A 16,111-nucleotide genomic window follows, 5' to 3' on the forward strand; every position below is an offset into this window, starting at 1 on the left:
AGGCCTTTCCCCATTGCCTTAGACGTTAGCAAGCAGCTCTATTTTAGTTATGCAAATTTCTCTAGTAAGGGGTAGCTCCACTGTCTGCCTGAATTTCTCCGCTGAAAAAGCTCTTCGTTTCTCTACCCCATGGTCAGGCTGCAAATTTTAAAAATGTTTCCCCTCTGCTTTCCTTTTAAATGTAAATTCCATCTTTAAGTCATTTCTTTGGTCCTGCATCTGTGCGTAGGTTGGTAGAAGCAGCCAGGCCGCATCTTGAATGCTTTGCTGCCTAGAAATCTCTTCCACCAGATACCTTGAGTCATCACTCTCAAGCTCAAACCTCCACAGATCCCTAAGGTGTGAACAGAGTGCAGCCAAGCTCTTTACTAAGGTGAAACACATGTGGCTGTAACTCCCAATAAGTTTCTCATTTCCATCTGAGACCTCATCAGCCTGTCCTTCACTGTTCATATCACTAGCAGCAATTTGGTCACAACCATGTAACCAGTCTCTAAGAGGTTCCAAACTTTCCCTCATCTTCCTCTCTTCTTTTGAGCCTTTCAAGATCTTCCAACCTCTGCCTGTAATCCAGTTGCGAAATTGCTCCCACATTTTCAGATATCTTTATAGAATGCCTTTGTCCCTGGTACCAAGTTTCTGTATTAGGCCATTCTTGCACTGCTGTAAAGAAATCCCTGAGACTGGGCGAGGTGGCTCATGCCTGTTATCCCAGCACTTTGAGGGGCTGAGGCAGGTGGATCGCCTGAAGTCAGGAGTTTGAGACCAGCCTGGCCAACATGGAGAAACCCCATCTCTACTAAAAATACAAAAATTAGCTGGACGTGGTGGTGCATGCCTGTAATTCCAGCTACTAGGGAGGCTGAGGCACGAGAATGGCTTGAACCTGGGAAGCGGAGGTTGCAGTGAGCCGAGATTGTGCTGCTGCACCTCCAGCCTTGGTGACAGAGAGAAACTCTGTCTCGAAAAAAAAAGAAAGAAGGAAAGAAGAAGGAAGGAAGGAAGGAAGGCAGACAGACCTGAGACTGGATAACGTATAAGAAAAGAAGTTTAATTGCTCACAGTTCTGCAGAATGCACAGGAAGCATAGTGGCATCTCTTCTGGGGAGGCCTCAGGAAACTTCCGATCATGGTGGAAGGCAAAGCGGAAACAGACGTATCACATGGCAAAAGCAGGAGCAAGAGGGGTGGGGGAGGTGCCACACACTTTCAAGCAACCTGATCTGCTGCCTGCCGTCGGGACAGCATCAAGCCATGAGGAATCCACCTCCGTGATCCAATCACCTCCCCGCAGGCCCCACCTCCAGCATGAGATTTGGGTGGGGGGTGGGGGATAAATATCCGAACTGTATCACAGACACACCCAGAAACAGTGATTTTCCAGCTATCTGGGTATCACTTAATCTAGTCAAGTTGACACCCAAAATTAACATCACATCTCCCAAAGCGTCATTTCTGGGTATATCTGTGAGGGTAGATTTGGAAGGATTGTCATTTGGATCCGTGGACTGAGTAAGGAAGGTCCACCCTGACCTGAACTGGGTGGGCACCGTCGGTAGGTCAAGCACCCAGAGAGAGAAAAAGGCAGGGAATGACGAATTTGCCCTCTCTCCAGAGCCAGGAAACCCACCTTCTGACCTTGGATGTCGGAACTCCGGGCTCTCCAGCCATTGCCCTCTGGGATTCCCACCAGGAGCCACCCCACCACCACCGGTTCTCAGGCCTTTGGCCTTCGGACTAAGGGTTACACAGTCTGCTCCCCTAGTTCTGAGGCCTGTGGACTTGGACTGAGCCCCACCACCGGCTTCTATGGGTCTTCAGCTTGCAGACAGCCTGTCGTGAGACGTCTCGGCCTGAATAATCGTGTGAGCCGACTCCCCTCATAAATCCTCTCGCATGTCTGCATGTATATATCCTGTGGTTCTGGCTCTCTGGAGAACGCTGACTAATACCTGGGTTTACAAGTTTAGAGAAACAGCCAGCTACGGCCCCTGCCCCGTAGCCGGTCTTGGCCACGGCTGATGCGGTCCCCGTTCCTTTCTGATTCACACTGGGTTCCCTCCCTGTCAGTGGGCACCTCTGCTGGTCTCTGTGGCCTAGCCAGTGGGCCAAGTGGGACCCTCCTCAGTGAGGGGTCTGAGGACCCGGTCACCATCCCTGCTCAGGCCACGGCTACTGTACGTGTCCACTCTCCAATAAAACAGGTGAGGGAACACCAAGCCCTGCATGCTCCACCACTTGGATTACCAGGCACCACGTTCATCCTTCCCTGCCCCCTCTCGGAGTTGCAGTTCCACTGCCTCCCGGCGGTCACGGCCCGTCTCCCTCCCAGTCTGGGGGCTCCTTGTCATGACTGTTGGTCTCCGTGGACAAATAACCCCAAGTGACAAGGCATCAGTTGTAGCCTATAGTTCAGTGGGACTCCTATCTGTCCACTCACGGAGTGGTCCTCTGTGGAAGCCACAACCCCTCACTGGAGCCCAGAGTGGAGGGAACAACAGGCACAAAACCCCCGTGGGTTGCTGGCGGTGGTGGCCCAGGGGCCACTGCTGCTTCTGGCCCTTGAATCCCAGGCTTGTTGGGGACATAGCACCCCATGGTGGCTGTGGAGTTAGAGTGATTACTGCATTCCACAGTGTGACACCCCATCCTTGAACAGGAGCTCTGAAAAGGCTGCTCCCTGCTCCGTGGTACTGACCGCTTCTAAGTGGTATGGGCTGTGATAGGACCAGCAGATGCCATGGCCACGTGCCATGTGCTGTGGCTGCACCTCCTCCCTGTGTTGTAAAGTGGGTCCCTTGGTCCAAGGCCCTGCTATGCAGGCCCTGTGTGGGTGGATCAGCACTTAATAAGTCATGGGGGTCAGCCTGGGGTTTGTGTCAATTCTAGTGGAGTTGAATTGCTGCCCCCAGTGGGACGGATGCTTCTGTTGCCTGGTCAGCTTTCTCTATGGATAGTGCCCAGTGGGGGTGCCGCAGCAGCCCACGTTGCAGATAGGTTGGGTGTTTGTGGCAGCGGTGGCTAGACCAGCCTTGGTGGGGAGAGCTGTGCTGCTGGTTCCATGGTCAGCCCCCCTTTCTACCACCACATGCACCCAGTGGGCAAGCACTCGGGTGGCCAGGGACAGAGGCTGGCCAAAGGCAAGGGCTGCGGCTGCTCTGTCTAACTGGTTGCTTAGTGGCTCCCTGGTGGATGCTGTCTGTGGATGCTCTGTGGTGGATCCTCTGTGGTGGATGCTCTCTGTGGACGCTCCCTGGTGGACGCTCTCTGTTGGGAATGAACACGTGATACCGAGTTCTTCACTTCTCACGGCCACTCCTGTGGGTTCATTCATGTGCCTCCTGTCCTGAGGTGATGGGCAGAATAATGATGTCCCCCAAAAGGTGTCCAGGGTTCCTTTTAAGTAAGGATGGAATGAACTCATCCACCCACTGATGGCTGCTTAACACGTTCCCCATTGCATATCCCTCGGCTCCAGCAAATACAGCACAGCTGGCACAGCAACAATCATTGGGCTACTGCTGGGTGGAGTTTGGGATTAGCTGTACATATACACAGGGGCTTATCTGGAGGAATTGGCTCCTGTGATTATGGAGGTAAGAAAGAACCCCCACCTGCCACGTGCAACTGGGAGACCCAGGAGAGCTGACAGTGTTAAGTTCCAGTCTGAGCGTGCAGGCAAAAGACTGATATCCTTGCTCAGACACAGGCAGCTCTTCGAGCGGGGATATCAGTCATGCTGAAATTTGATCCCCATTGTTGGAGGTGGTGTCTAGTGGGGGTGCCTGGGTTGTGAGGGCAGCCCCCTTGTGGATGGCCTGGTGCCACCCTCATGGTAGTGCGTGAGTTCTCACTCTGAGTTCCCCTGAGAGCCGGTTGTTGAAAACAGCCTGGCAGCCCCCTGCTCACTTGTTTCTTCTCACCATTTGATCTCTGCACACACTGGCTCCCCTTCATCTCCGGCCATGAGTGGAAGAAGCCTGAGGCCCTCACTAGCAGCAGATTTAGACGTCATGTTTTCTATACAGCCTGCAGAACCGTGAGCCCAATAAACCTCTTTGTCAATGACCTCATTTCCAGTATTCCTTTATAGCAACACAACAGACTGAGACAGGCAGGAAGAGCGAATTTTCTCTTAATCTCTTGTTTTGTCAGACTGTCAACCAACTGGTTGAGGCCCACCTTCACTGGAGAGAGCCGCCTGCCTTTCTTAGTCTACAGATTCTAATGCCAAGCACATCCAGAAACACCCTTGCAGACACACCCAGAGCAGTGTCTAGCCAACTATCTGGGCACCCCATGGCCCAGTGAAGTGGACACATAAAATTTCCCATCACAAGTTGACAGTCGTCTGTTAGCATCCTCCGGGAAATGCATCTGTAGACCTAGCTACTTGGGAAGCTGAGTGGGGAGGATCCCTTGAGCCCCGGAGTTTGAGGCTGCCGTGAGCCATGAGTGCACCACGGCACTCCAGCCTGGGTGACAGAGTGAGGCCCTGTCTCAAAATAAATAAATAAAGGGAATTAATAGTAAATGAGTTCGTGACAGTGGGTCCTAATCTCATAGGACAGGAGTTTTATGAGAGGAGATGAGCACACGGACACGGGCTGAGGGAAGACCCTGTGAGGACACAGACAGAAGGCCGCAGTCATCTGCAAGCCAAGAAGAGCGGCCTGGGGAGGAGCCAGCCTGGCAAAACCTTCATCTTGCACGCCAGCCTCCAGGACGGTGAGACAGCGAGTCTGTTGTGTGAGCCACCCTGTCTGCGGTGCAGACAAATGCACTTCGGGTCAGCTCTTTGGTCCTGAGGCTTCTAAGCACCGCTGGAGTAATGATCTGGTGCTGTCTCCCAGGAGCCTTGTGAGAGGGTCACGTCCTGCACTACCAGACAGTGCTCCGATATTGACACACTCTTCCTTCTCTAACTGTCCATTTCCCCGTGATCCTGCACGCTCAGGGGCTGACTCCTAGGTGCTCCTAGTTCCTGCAGTTTCTATGCCCAGTCCTCTTTATATCTTCCCCAGCTCTGAACTTCTGGCAGCTTGCGGACTGAGCATCTCCATTGTGAAGGGAGAGAGTCTGTGGAATCCCACCCCGTTCCAAGGACAGAAGCTGTTTGTGATGGTTCATTTGGTCTGTCAGCCTGACTGGGTCATGGGATGTCCAGATATTCGGTCAAGCAGTATTCTGGGTGTGTCTGTGGGGAGGAGATGAGCATTTGGTCAGTGGACGGAGTGAAGCAGCTTGGGGACAGTGTGCGTGGGCCTCATCCGCCCACTGAAGGCCTGCATAGAACAGAAAGGATGAGTGGGAGAGGCTGAGCTGGGACATTGGTTTTTTCTGTCTTCAGATTCAAACTGAAACACTGGGTCTCGTTGGGTCTCGAGCCTGCCGGCTTTCAGACTGGAGCTTGTGCCCTCAGACTCCAGGTTCCCAGCTGCAGATCTTGGGACTTCTCAGCCTCTGTAATTGTGCTAGCCAAGTCCTTACAATAATCTCTGTGTAGACCTACACATCCTACTGGCTCGGTTTCTCTGGAGAATCCCAACTGTTACTCAGCCTCCTTGGAATTGTTCCAGAGCCTGATGTTGGCCTGGGAATTTATCTACATGCTTGGAGCTGGATGTGCAGAGTTGGGACGAGACCACCTCATGTACATCTTCTCCCGCCCAATTCCTGTGTCCATTCCAGCTGGGATGAGCAATGCTGCACCACGGCCCCCAGACCCCCGACCTCCCCTGTCCAGCAACCTTCATTTCCCCCACTGTGCCCGTCACGACCCCCGGGGTCTCTTTAATCTTGGATTGCTTCTGCTCTGAGATTTAAAGTCCAAACCTTGCGTCCCTTCCACACCTCCAGGCCCTCCGTGTCTGCCTTGCCCACCTGCGTCGCTGGAGCTCTCTGCTCGGCTGTATTGCCTGCTTTCCTGGCTGCACCTCTTTGTCTACACAGCCGGGAATGCCGGGTCCTTCACTTTAATCATGCCCTTGCCAGTGTCCTGAACTCCTCTGTTGGTTGCAGCAGCCTTATTTATTTGCTATTTATTTATTTTGTGATGGAGTCTCACTCTGTTGCCCAGGTTTGAGTGCGGTGGTGTGATCTCGGCTCACTGCAACCTCCACCTCCCTGGTTTAAGCGATTCTCCTGCCTCAGCCTCCTGAGTAGCTGAGACTACAGGTGCACACCATCACGCATGGCTCATTTTTGTATTTTTAGTAGAGATAGGGTTTCCCCATGTTGGCCAGGATGGTCTCGATCTCTTGACCTTGTGGTCTGCCCACCTTGGTCCTCAAAGTGCTGGGATTACAGGCGTGAACCACCACGCTCAGCCCGGAACAGCCTTCACGCTGCCCTGGAGGGCTTGTTAGACACGGATTGCTAGACCACAGCATCCTTGATTTGGGAAGCCTGGGCAGGGCCTGAGAACCTGCATTTCTACCGCATTCCGAGGTGATGCAGCTGGTCCAGGAACCACGCTTTGAATATCGGCTTTGTTGCAGTAACAAACACGCCCTGAGGTCTCAGGTTTATTTTTCACTTGCATACTGTGGTCGAGTGACTCTCCATCTTTCAGCTGACTTTGGGTACATGTGGCCTGGAAGGTTGCCTGGGAAAGGTGTAAGGTCCCTCCGTGCCATGGATGCCATGGCGATCCCCATGACCCGCACATACATCTCTGGATAGCCTCCCGGAATCAGAAGATCTGAAAAGATGAAGAAATGATTAACCCCTGAGGTGCCTACTTAACTTTGAGACCTTCTCTATTCTTCCTTATTCCCACCCCAATTGATAAGGCCGTTGGACTTTGTAACTGACCTTGGTCAACCTCGTGACTCCACACCCTACGACCCTCTCCCAGCTTGCAAAAAAAATGCCCTGAACTGTAACTTCTGTAACTTTGCACTGTTTACCACCCCCAAACCTGTAAAACCAGCTGCTATTCCTCTGCCCTCTGCTGACTCCCTTTTTAGACTCAGCCGGCCTGCACCTGGGTGAATAAACAGCCATGTTGCTCACACAAAGCCTGTTTGCAGGGTCTCTTCATTCAGAGTGTGCATTTTAACATTTGGTGCCAGAAATCCGGGATAGGGGTACTCCTTTGGGGAGACCAGCCCCACTCTCCCTCTGTGAAGAGACCCACCTGAGACCTCAACACATCAGACCAGACTGACCCAGCAGCTCGCGCTTAGCGGCCGAACAGCTCTCCAGCCACCTTCAGATCGGGTAAGCAGCCTCCCCGTCTTTCTCTCTCTTTTCCTTTAGAGAAGCGGAGACGCATCTCTCCCCCGCTCTCTTTTCCTTCCAAGAAGAGGAGACAAGTCTCTCCCCCTCACCTTTTCCTTTAAATCCCAAGGAGACAAGTCTCTCCCTCTTTCTCTCTCTTTTCCTTGAAATCCTTCTCCTTCTAGTAGACACAAAGAGACACTGTCCGTGTGGAGCTGGAGGAGACAGGCCTCTCCCTCGCGCTGAAAACTCCGATGTCGGTCACAGACAGTCTTCCCCTGGTGTCTGGTCGATCTCGGGGACACCTGCCTTGATCGCTCACCCACGTTACAGCCCGGGAATCGGTCAAGGACGCCCTGGTAGCTGCTCACTCCTTCTCGTCTCTACTCCTTTCCCTGAGACGTACCTCCTTCGCTGTGGGCAATGTTCCGCCCTCTGTGCCTCCGTCTTCGGCTCTAGCCCGCAACCTAAAAAACCTAAAACCTCTTCAACTGTTGCCCAATCTGAAACCTAAATGTCTCATGTTTTTAATGTAACACGGCCTGGCCTCAATACAAATTACACGATGGTTCCAAATGGCCAGAAAACGGCACTTTCAATGTTTCCATTCTGGAGACCTAAACAATTTTTGTCAATAAATGGGCAAATGGTCTAAGGTGCCAGACGTCCAGGCATTTTCTTTACACTCTGATCCCTCCCTAATCTCCGCTCCTTCTCTCTCTTCCATCTGCCCCTCCTGCCTCCGCCAGGAACCCAGAATCCTCCTTGTCCATCAACCCTTCTGACCATCAACCCTTCCGACCTTTCTCTTCCCCACCTGTCCGAACCAGGCCCTCATCCAGCTCCAGCCCCTGCCCCCCCGAGCCTCCCTCCTCTGCCTCTGCCCACTACCCCCGCTTCTGCCCCTCCTGTCACCTCCTCAACTCATACCTAGTCCGGCTTACAGTTTAATCCTACAGCTCACTCCTCCTCCCTGGCCTAACAATTCCCCCTTCGAGAGGTGGCTGGAGCCGAAGGTGTGATCAGAGTGCACGTTCCTTTCTCTCTATCCGCACCCGGGTGAACAAACAGCCATGTTGCTCACACAAAGCCTGTTTGGGGGGGTCTCTTCATTCAGATTGTGTGTTTTAACAAAAGGGAAGGGCCGTTAGGAAGTAGCTTACATTGCTTCCTCTCGTATCCCATGGGTCAGAGCTCAGCTGCATGACCCCCATGCGACCACACTACCCATGGGTGTGACTGGAAAGGCGGTCCTTCCATTTGCCTCGGAAGGAGAAATGGTGAACATAAGGTATCGTCTCTTCCACCATCCACCCTTCTGTTGACCAGCCAAAGCCCACCCAGTCACTATGCCGCCTCCAGGCCCAGAAGCTCTGATGGATGAGCACATCAGGTTTGGACAGGCCTTCTCTTGGCCCAGCAACCTATGAATTTAAACATTGAGTTCGCTGCCCACCCCTGACAGACTGTCTTTGTGATCCTGGTCTCTCCCCCTTTCCTGGGCCCAAGGCCAGCCACGACTTGCTGGCATGGGACTGCGCCCAGCCAAGACCAGTCCAGCAGAGCCCAGACACATGAGCAGGAAAAGGTGACTGTTGTGTGCCACGGAGACTGTGTGGCTGCGTGTCAGTTTGTGTGTCTCATGATGGCCGCGCCCTCCTTCACAGAGCCGGCTTCTGTATTAGTCGGGCCAGGCCAGGCTGTGTTGTGGTAGCAATCAGACCCCCCAAACCCAGCTGCTGGCAAGAGAGTGGGCATCGGAGGCTGGAGTGACGGTTGTTAGGTATAGAGAACCCCAAGTTTCTCTTCAAAGAATCAGTATGTCAGTATGTTCAACTCTCTTATTCTTTAATTCTCTCTTTTAAAGTTTAACTTCCTTGCACTTTCAGTAAACAACATTTTCCACCAGTTCTAATCAGTAGTTCACATCTGTTCCCTGGTCCCCTGCCCCACCCAGACTCATCCTGTCACCTGCTCTGACCTGCCCATAACCGTCCTTCCCACCAAACTACCCACCCCGCCACTCCGGCTCACACCCCTGCTCCCTTTAAAACAGCCGGTCGGAACTAGACTAGACTGTGTGGTCTAACCCTAGCCAATAGGGGAACCACACAGCAGTAGGGGCGGCCTCCATCAGGAATAAGTACCCCTTCCCCTCCTTGTCCAGGTGTGTGCTCGCCATTGTTCCGTCTGTGAGCCGCACCCTTCCATAGAAGTAAGTTGCCTTGCGAAGGGAATCTATATTCGAGTGCTACTTTTGAAAATTCAACTTATAACATGGGGACTTGGTGGTGCCAGAGCGGCAAGCTTGCTGAAGTCACTCCTGGTGACCTGGCAGGCTCAATACAAGAAGGCTCAGCCAGGAGCCCAAGGGGCAAAATGGAAGACACTGCACTGTGAGTGTTAGGTCAGGTAACAGGAGACAGAGACCAGCTTGAGAAAGAAGGCCCAGCTTACAAGCAGAGTTGAAAGCGAACAGAGAGATGGACCCAGAAATTCAGAGCACTGCAAGGGCAGAAAAGCCAATTGCTCCAAGCGTTAGGATTTTAACAAGCTTTGTGAGACAAAGGCCCAATAAAACGCCTGAGTTGGACTGATCAACACGAGACAAAGATGGGATTAAGGCCCGTTCAAGCCTGAGCGCCTTCTGACAGCTGCCATTGAGTTGGCTGAGAGGAATGAGAGCAAATACATCCTGAAACTTGAGTTTCCGTGTGCATCAGTCATGGCTTACTGTGGTCTGAATATTTGTGTTCCTCCAAAATTCCTGTTGAAACCTAGTCCCCAACGCCACGGTAATAAGAGGTGGGGCCTTTGGAAAGCGATGAGACCCTGGGAGCTTCACCCTCACGGGTGGGATCAGGGCCCTGTAAAAGAGTGAGGGATGAGCTTGGTGCCTGTGTGCCCTTTCACCTTCTGCCATGTGAGGATGTGGCAGGCAGGTCCTCTGAGACACCACCTCCAGGGCCAGATTCCCAGCCTCCGAGACTGAGCAGTCAATTTCTACGATGTATAAATTACCCATTCTGTGGCGGTTTGTTAGAGCAGCACAGGCTGACAGACGTTGGTACCAGGCGGCGGGGCTGCTGCTATAACAAACACCTGGAAGTGTGGCAGCAGAGCCGGAGCCGGGTCACGGAGAGGCTGGACCCGTTCTGCAGTGCACGCTACAAACTGCACATTGCTGTGAATGGAGGTGGTGCCGAGGTGACTCCAGTGCAGGCCGAGGAGGGCGGGGCTGCAGAGAGAGCCTCCGGGTTCGCGGCGATGATCTCAGTGGTCGTGAACAGAATGCTGGTGGAGAGCCACACGGTCAAGGCCATTCTCGTGAGGTCTTCGACAGACGTGAGAACTCTCTTATTGGAGACTGGGGGAGGGCCGTCCTTTTTACAAAGTGGCAAAGAACTTGGCTGAATTGTGTCTGAGCCCTGGGGCTCTGTGGGAGGCAGGATTAGAATAGTTGGTGGAAGAAATCTCTAAGCAAAGCAATCTGGGGGCTGCATGGCTTCTGTTGACTGCTTATAGCCAAAGGCGAGAAAAGAGAAACGCGTTAAAGACGTTGATAGCAGAAAGGAACAGAATGTAAAGACTTGGAAAACTCTTAGCCGGCCCATGTCAAGAATAAAACAGTGTGTTCAGGAGAGCACAGCAAGGGTGTGGCCAAACAAATTTGGATCAGGAGATTGGTGTGGGTAGAAGGAAGCCGGAAGCTGCTCTTCAAGACATTGGGAGAATGACCCCCGAGGCATTTCTGAGATCTTCCTGGCTGTCACGCCCATTACAGGCTCAGAGTGCCAGGGCCTTGAGGACAGAATGGCTTCAAAGGAAGAGCCCAGGGCCTCCATGAGACCTTGGGGTGTGCTGCCCAGCCCTGCCTCAATCTCTTTTCCTCTTGCAAGCTGGTGCATCACTCCTGGCCCAGCCAGCGGAGGCTCACATGGGCCCAGGTGTTCCTTGGGCTGGCAGCCCAGAAGGTGCAGGCAGTAAACCTCGATGGTGTCAGCACGGTGCCAGCTCTGCAGCTGTGCAGAGTGCACGAGCTGTGGAGGAAAGGTTCCTCCTCCTGGATTCCACTGGGTGTCATGGAAAGCCTGGGGCCCAGGCAGAGAACTGCCACGGGGTTGGGCCGTGGAGAGTTCCCAAAGGACAATGCCTAGTTGTGCTGAGGGAGCAGAGGACGCCGCAAGACTCCAGACCTGCAGAGCCAGCAGCGTGCACCAGCAGCCTGGGAGAGCCACAGGCACACGAAGCTGTAGGTGTGGGGCCACCAGGAGCCTTGGGGTCCAATCTTTGCCCCAGTGTGTCCAGAAGGTAAGACGAAGAGTCAAAGACAATCATTCTTAAGCTTTTACGATTTCATTTTGCCCTGTTGGGTTTTGGATTTGGTCGTGTTCAGTTAGTGCTTTCCTTCTGTTTTCTCGTGTGTGGGATGGAACTGTCCACCCTTTGCCTGTGCCGTGGGAGCTGCAGGGCTGCCGCTGTCCATTTTCCGGCAGCACCTGCGTATTGGGAAGAACATCTGTAAGTATGGCCTTCTCTTCCTGTGTCAGCTGATGAGAGGGAACTCCCCACGCGGCAAGAGATGCAGGTGGGAAGACACAAGGAACCTGGGCAGGAGTGGGGCCACAGGCATTTAGGCCACTTATTCATGTAACTTACTTGTGCCTTCAGGACCTGCTTGAACCTGGTCACATATTCATCACTTTCATTCAAATGGAGTGCTGCTGTGCACGCCCAACTTTATAGCAACGTGGGTCAGATAATCTCCAGATCATCACGGGCCGCTCAGGTCATGTGGCAGCTTGGTGGCCTTTGGTCAAGGGTTTAGTTTCTATGAAGACCTAGAAGCAGGGTGATACGGCTGGGCTTTCATCCCCACCCAAATCTCATCCTGAAGTGTGGTTCCCGGGTGTTAAGGGAGAGACCTGGTGGAAGGTGATTGGCTCACGGGGGCTGTTCTCCCCATGCTGTTCTCATGATAGTGAGTGAGTTCTCACGCACAAACTCTGACGGTTTTACAAGTGTTTGGCAGTTCCTCTCTTGCTCGTTCTTCTCCCACTGGCCGCCATGTAAAACATGCCTACTTTCCCTTCCACCGTGATTGCAAGTTTCCTGAGGCCTCCCCAGCCATGCAGAACTGTGAGTCAGTTAAGCCTCTTTCCTTTGTAAATGACCCAGTCTCCGGTAGTATCTTTGTAGCACTGTGAAAAAACAGACTAAAACACAGTCCAAGACCTGTTTCCCAAAACGAGAGTGGTTATCTGTGGATGATGACAGGGCCTTTCTCCAAAATCCTAAGGGCCTGAGCTGTGAGTCACCTACCTGGGCTTGGCAGAGACTGCACACAGTGTCCCTGTCTGCCACTGACACCTCAGGCTGGAACTGCTGGGTCATGTGGCCCACGTGGCGGAGCAGCTTGCACAGAGCCTGGACCTGTGGCTGGACCTGCTGCTGGACCACATGCAACAGTAGCAGCTTTTCAAATCACTCAGTAAGTGGGTCAGAGTCTGACACCTAAATGAGGAAGAGCCTGTCTTCCTCACATCGAACAGGCCCATGTGGTGGTGTTCTCTTTTGATTGTAAGACGGTTCAGAGGTTGTAAGAGGGTTCAGAGGTAACAGCCTATGCATCACCTTGGAGCAGGCCCCACACCACTGGACTCCTAGAAATCTCACTGCGGTAGAAAGCTCTGAATCTTAGTTGGATTTATTTCCCACTCTCTGACACCAATAAGTCTGGAATAATTGCTACTTCTTGTGCCTTATGTCCAATTAGCCTAATGTTTTCAGTGTAATGAGCCAGTGTGACATGGTGGGGAAGGGAAGGGTGACCCAGACCCCTGAGAATTACCTGTGACACAGGCTGGAGAGGTGAGAGACCCCTGAGGTGGAACGGAGAGGGTGCACTGTTGGCCTGGCTTCTGCTTGGCCTTGTAGACAGGGGTGGAGAAGAAAGCGTTTGCTAGATCATTGGCTGTGTCTGAGTAGCAAAAGATGTGCTAATTTGCTCAAACGATGGAACCACGTCTGGCTCAGCAACTGCAACTGGAGTCAAGCTTAGGTCAATCCCCTGTCATTCTCCAGGGCCCGCCTGTCTTCCCTACCAGCCAAATAGGTGAGTGAAGTGGGGCTATGATGCGGATCACTGCCCCTGCATCTTTCAGTCCTTTGATGGTGGCGCTAACCTCTGAAATTCCTCCGGGAATGCAGCTTTTGACTATTTTTGTATCTCTTTTGGCTCTCTATTTTCCGAGGTAGAGGCAGCTCTAATGGCTTCCACTTGGCCCACCATAGTAGCCCTCACTCCACATGTCAGGACACCCGTGTGGGGATGCGGCCGGCGGCTGAGGACAGGTGTGCACAGCATGAGGATGGTTTGGTCAAGAATGGGTACGTGGATGATGGTGGTGCCATAGATTATAATGGAGCTGACAATTTCCTATCGCCTGATGATGTTGTAGCACAATGCATTTTGAATTAGTCCTTTCTCACACTGCTAACAAAGGACATACCCAAGCCTGAGTAATTTATAAAGGATTCACAGTTCAGCATGGCTGGAGAGGCCTCCTGAAACTCACAATCATGGTGGAAGTGGGAGCAAACAGGTCCTTCTTCACATGGTGGCAGGATGGAGAAGTGCCAAGCAAAAGGGACTCCTCATAAAAGCATCAGATCTCACGAGAACTCACGCACTGTCAGGAGAGCGGCGTGGGGGGAACCACCTCCTGATTCAGTGACCTCCCACCAGGTCCCTTTCACAACATGTGCAGATTGTGGAAACTACAGTCCACGATGAGATGTGGGCTGGGAAACAGCCCAACCGTGTCAATTACTCATGTGTTTCGTGGTGATGCTGGTGTAAGTAAACCTGCTGTGCTACCAGTCATATAAAAGTCCAGCACATACGTTCGTGTGCAGCACACGGTGTTTGACAGTGATAGCAACTATGCTGCTGGTTTATAGATTTTCTACACTTTGTACTGCTGTTTTAGAGTGTACTCCTTCTGCTTATATATAAAACAAGTTAAATGTAAAACCACCTCAGCCAGTTATTGTCATCACAGGAGATGACAATTCTATGCATGTCACTGCCCATGAAGACTTTCCAGTCACAAGACTGGACAAGGTGTGACAGTGCAAGACAGTGAAACTGATGACCTTGACCCTGTGTAGGCCAAGGCTCATGTGTGCGTTTGTGTCTTTGTTTGTTTGTTTTTTTTTTAACTTTTTACTTTTTTTAAATTGTACTTTAAGTTCTGGGGTACATGTGCAGATTGTGCAGGTTTGTTACATAGGTATATACACGTGCCATAGTGGTTTGCTGCATCCATTCCCCCATCATCCACATTAGGTATTTCTCCTAATGTTATCCCCTGAGCCCCCAACCCCTGCTATCCCTCCCCTAGCCCCCTACCCCTCGACAGGTGCCAGTGTGTGATGCTCCCCTCCCTGTGTCCATGCGTTCTCATTGTTCAACACCCACTTATAAGTGAGAACATGTGGTGTTTGGTTTTCTGTTCTTGTGTCAGTTTGCTGAGAATGATGGTTTCCAGCTTCATCCATGTCCCTGTGAAGGACATGAACTCATCCTTTTTTATGGCTGCATAGTATTCCATGGTATATATATGCCACATTTTCTTTATCCAGTCTATCATTGTGCCTTAGTTTTTAACAAAAAAGTTTAAAAGTAAAAAAAATAAAATAAAAAAACGCTTATAGAACATGAATTTACAGAAAGAAAACATTTCTGTACACCTGTAAAATGTGTTTCTGTTTTAAGCTATACGTTATTACAAAAGAGTAAAAAGTTTTAAAAAGTTAAAAGCTTATGAAGTGAAAAAGTTACAGCAAGCTAAGGTTAATTTAGTATTGAAAAAATAAATGAATAAACGTAGTGTGGCGTAAGTATAGAGTTTGGATAAAGCCCACGGCAGTGCACAGTAGCGTCCTGGGCCTTCACAGCCACTCACCACTCACTCTCTGACTCCTCCAGAGCAGTTTCCAGCCCTGCGACCTCCACTCATGGTAAGTGCCCTATGCTGGTGCACCATTTTTTATGCTTTCTACTGCATTTTTACTGTACCTTTTCTGTGTTTAGATACATAATTACTTAGCAATGTATTAGAGCGGCCTGCACGTTTTTAGCCTACAATCAATGGGCTCTACCCCACAGCCTAGGTGGGCAGTAGTCTCTGTCATCTAGGCGTGTGTAAGTACATCCTATGATGTTCGCACAACGATGAAATCACCTGATGACGAAATCTCCTAAAGATGCATTTCTCGGAATGTACCCATCATTGACACATGACAGTATGTCTATTCCAATTACGCACTCTGTAACCTGCAAAATAAGCAATCCACATCAACCTGACTGAAACTCCGCCCATCCCCTCATCCCCTACGAGCCCCTGCTCTGACTGCAGGGCCACAGTGACACTTCCAGTCTTCTAGAATCAGTGTCGCTTCAGAGCCAGTGTCCGGTAGTCCTCAGTAAATCTGATTATTTCATTCCCCGCCCCCCGCCCCCGTGCACAGTTATCCTGGGAAACCATGAGAAGGCTGGGAGAAAGAGTAACAGTATCAAGTTTGGGTGGAGGACCAAGGTCCTTCCTGGAGAAGACCCAGCCTTATCTTGATTTAAGGAGTCTGGGTCTGTAAGCTGGCTCAAGTCTGTGAATTGACTGAAGGACTGTTGACTCTCTGCTTTTATGATTCAGGCTAGAGTTCTGTTCATTGAATCTGCAAGTTTTCTGCTTGCTTAGATCCAGTAAGAATTTAGTAGGCTTCTGATCTATTTTACTTTGTTGACAAAAAAAGCACCCAACTCTGTAAAATATTTAAAGAGGTTTATTCTGAGCCAGAGGCAGTCTCAGGAGGTCCTGAGAAC

The sequence above is a fragment of the Aotus nancymaae genome, unplaced genomic scaffold (genome assembly GCF_030222135.1).
Source record: "Aotus nancymaae isolate 86718 unplaced genomic scaffold, 86718_ANA_hifiasm-v0.15.2.pri h1tg000106l, whole genome shotgun sequence".
NCBI classification, from domain to species: Eukaryota; Metazoa; Chordata; class Mammalia; order Primates; family Aotidae; genus Aotus; species Aotus nancymaae.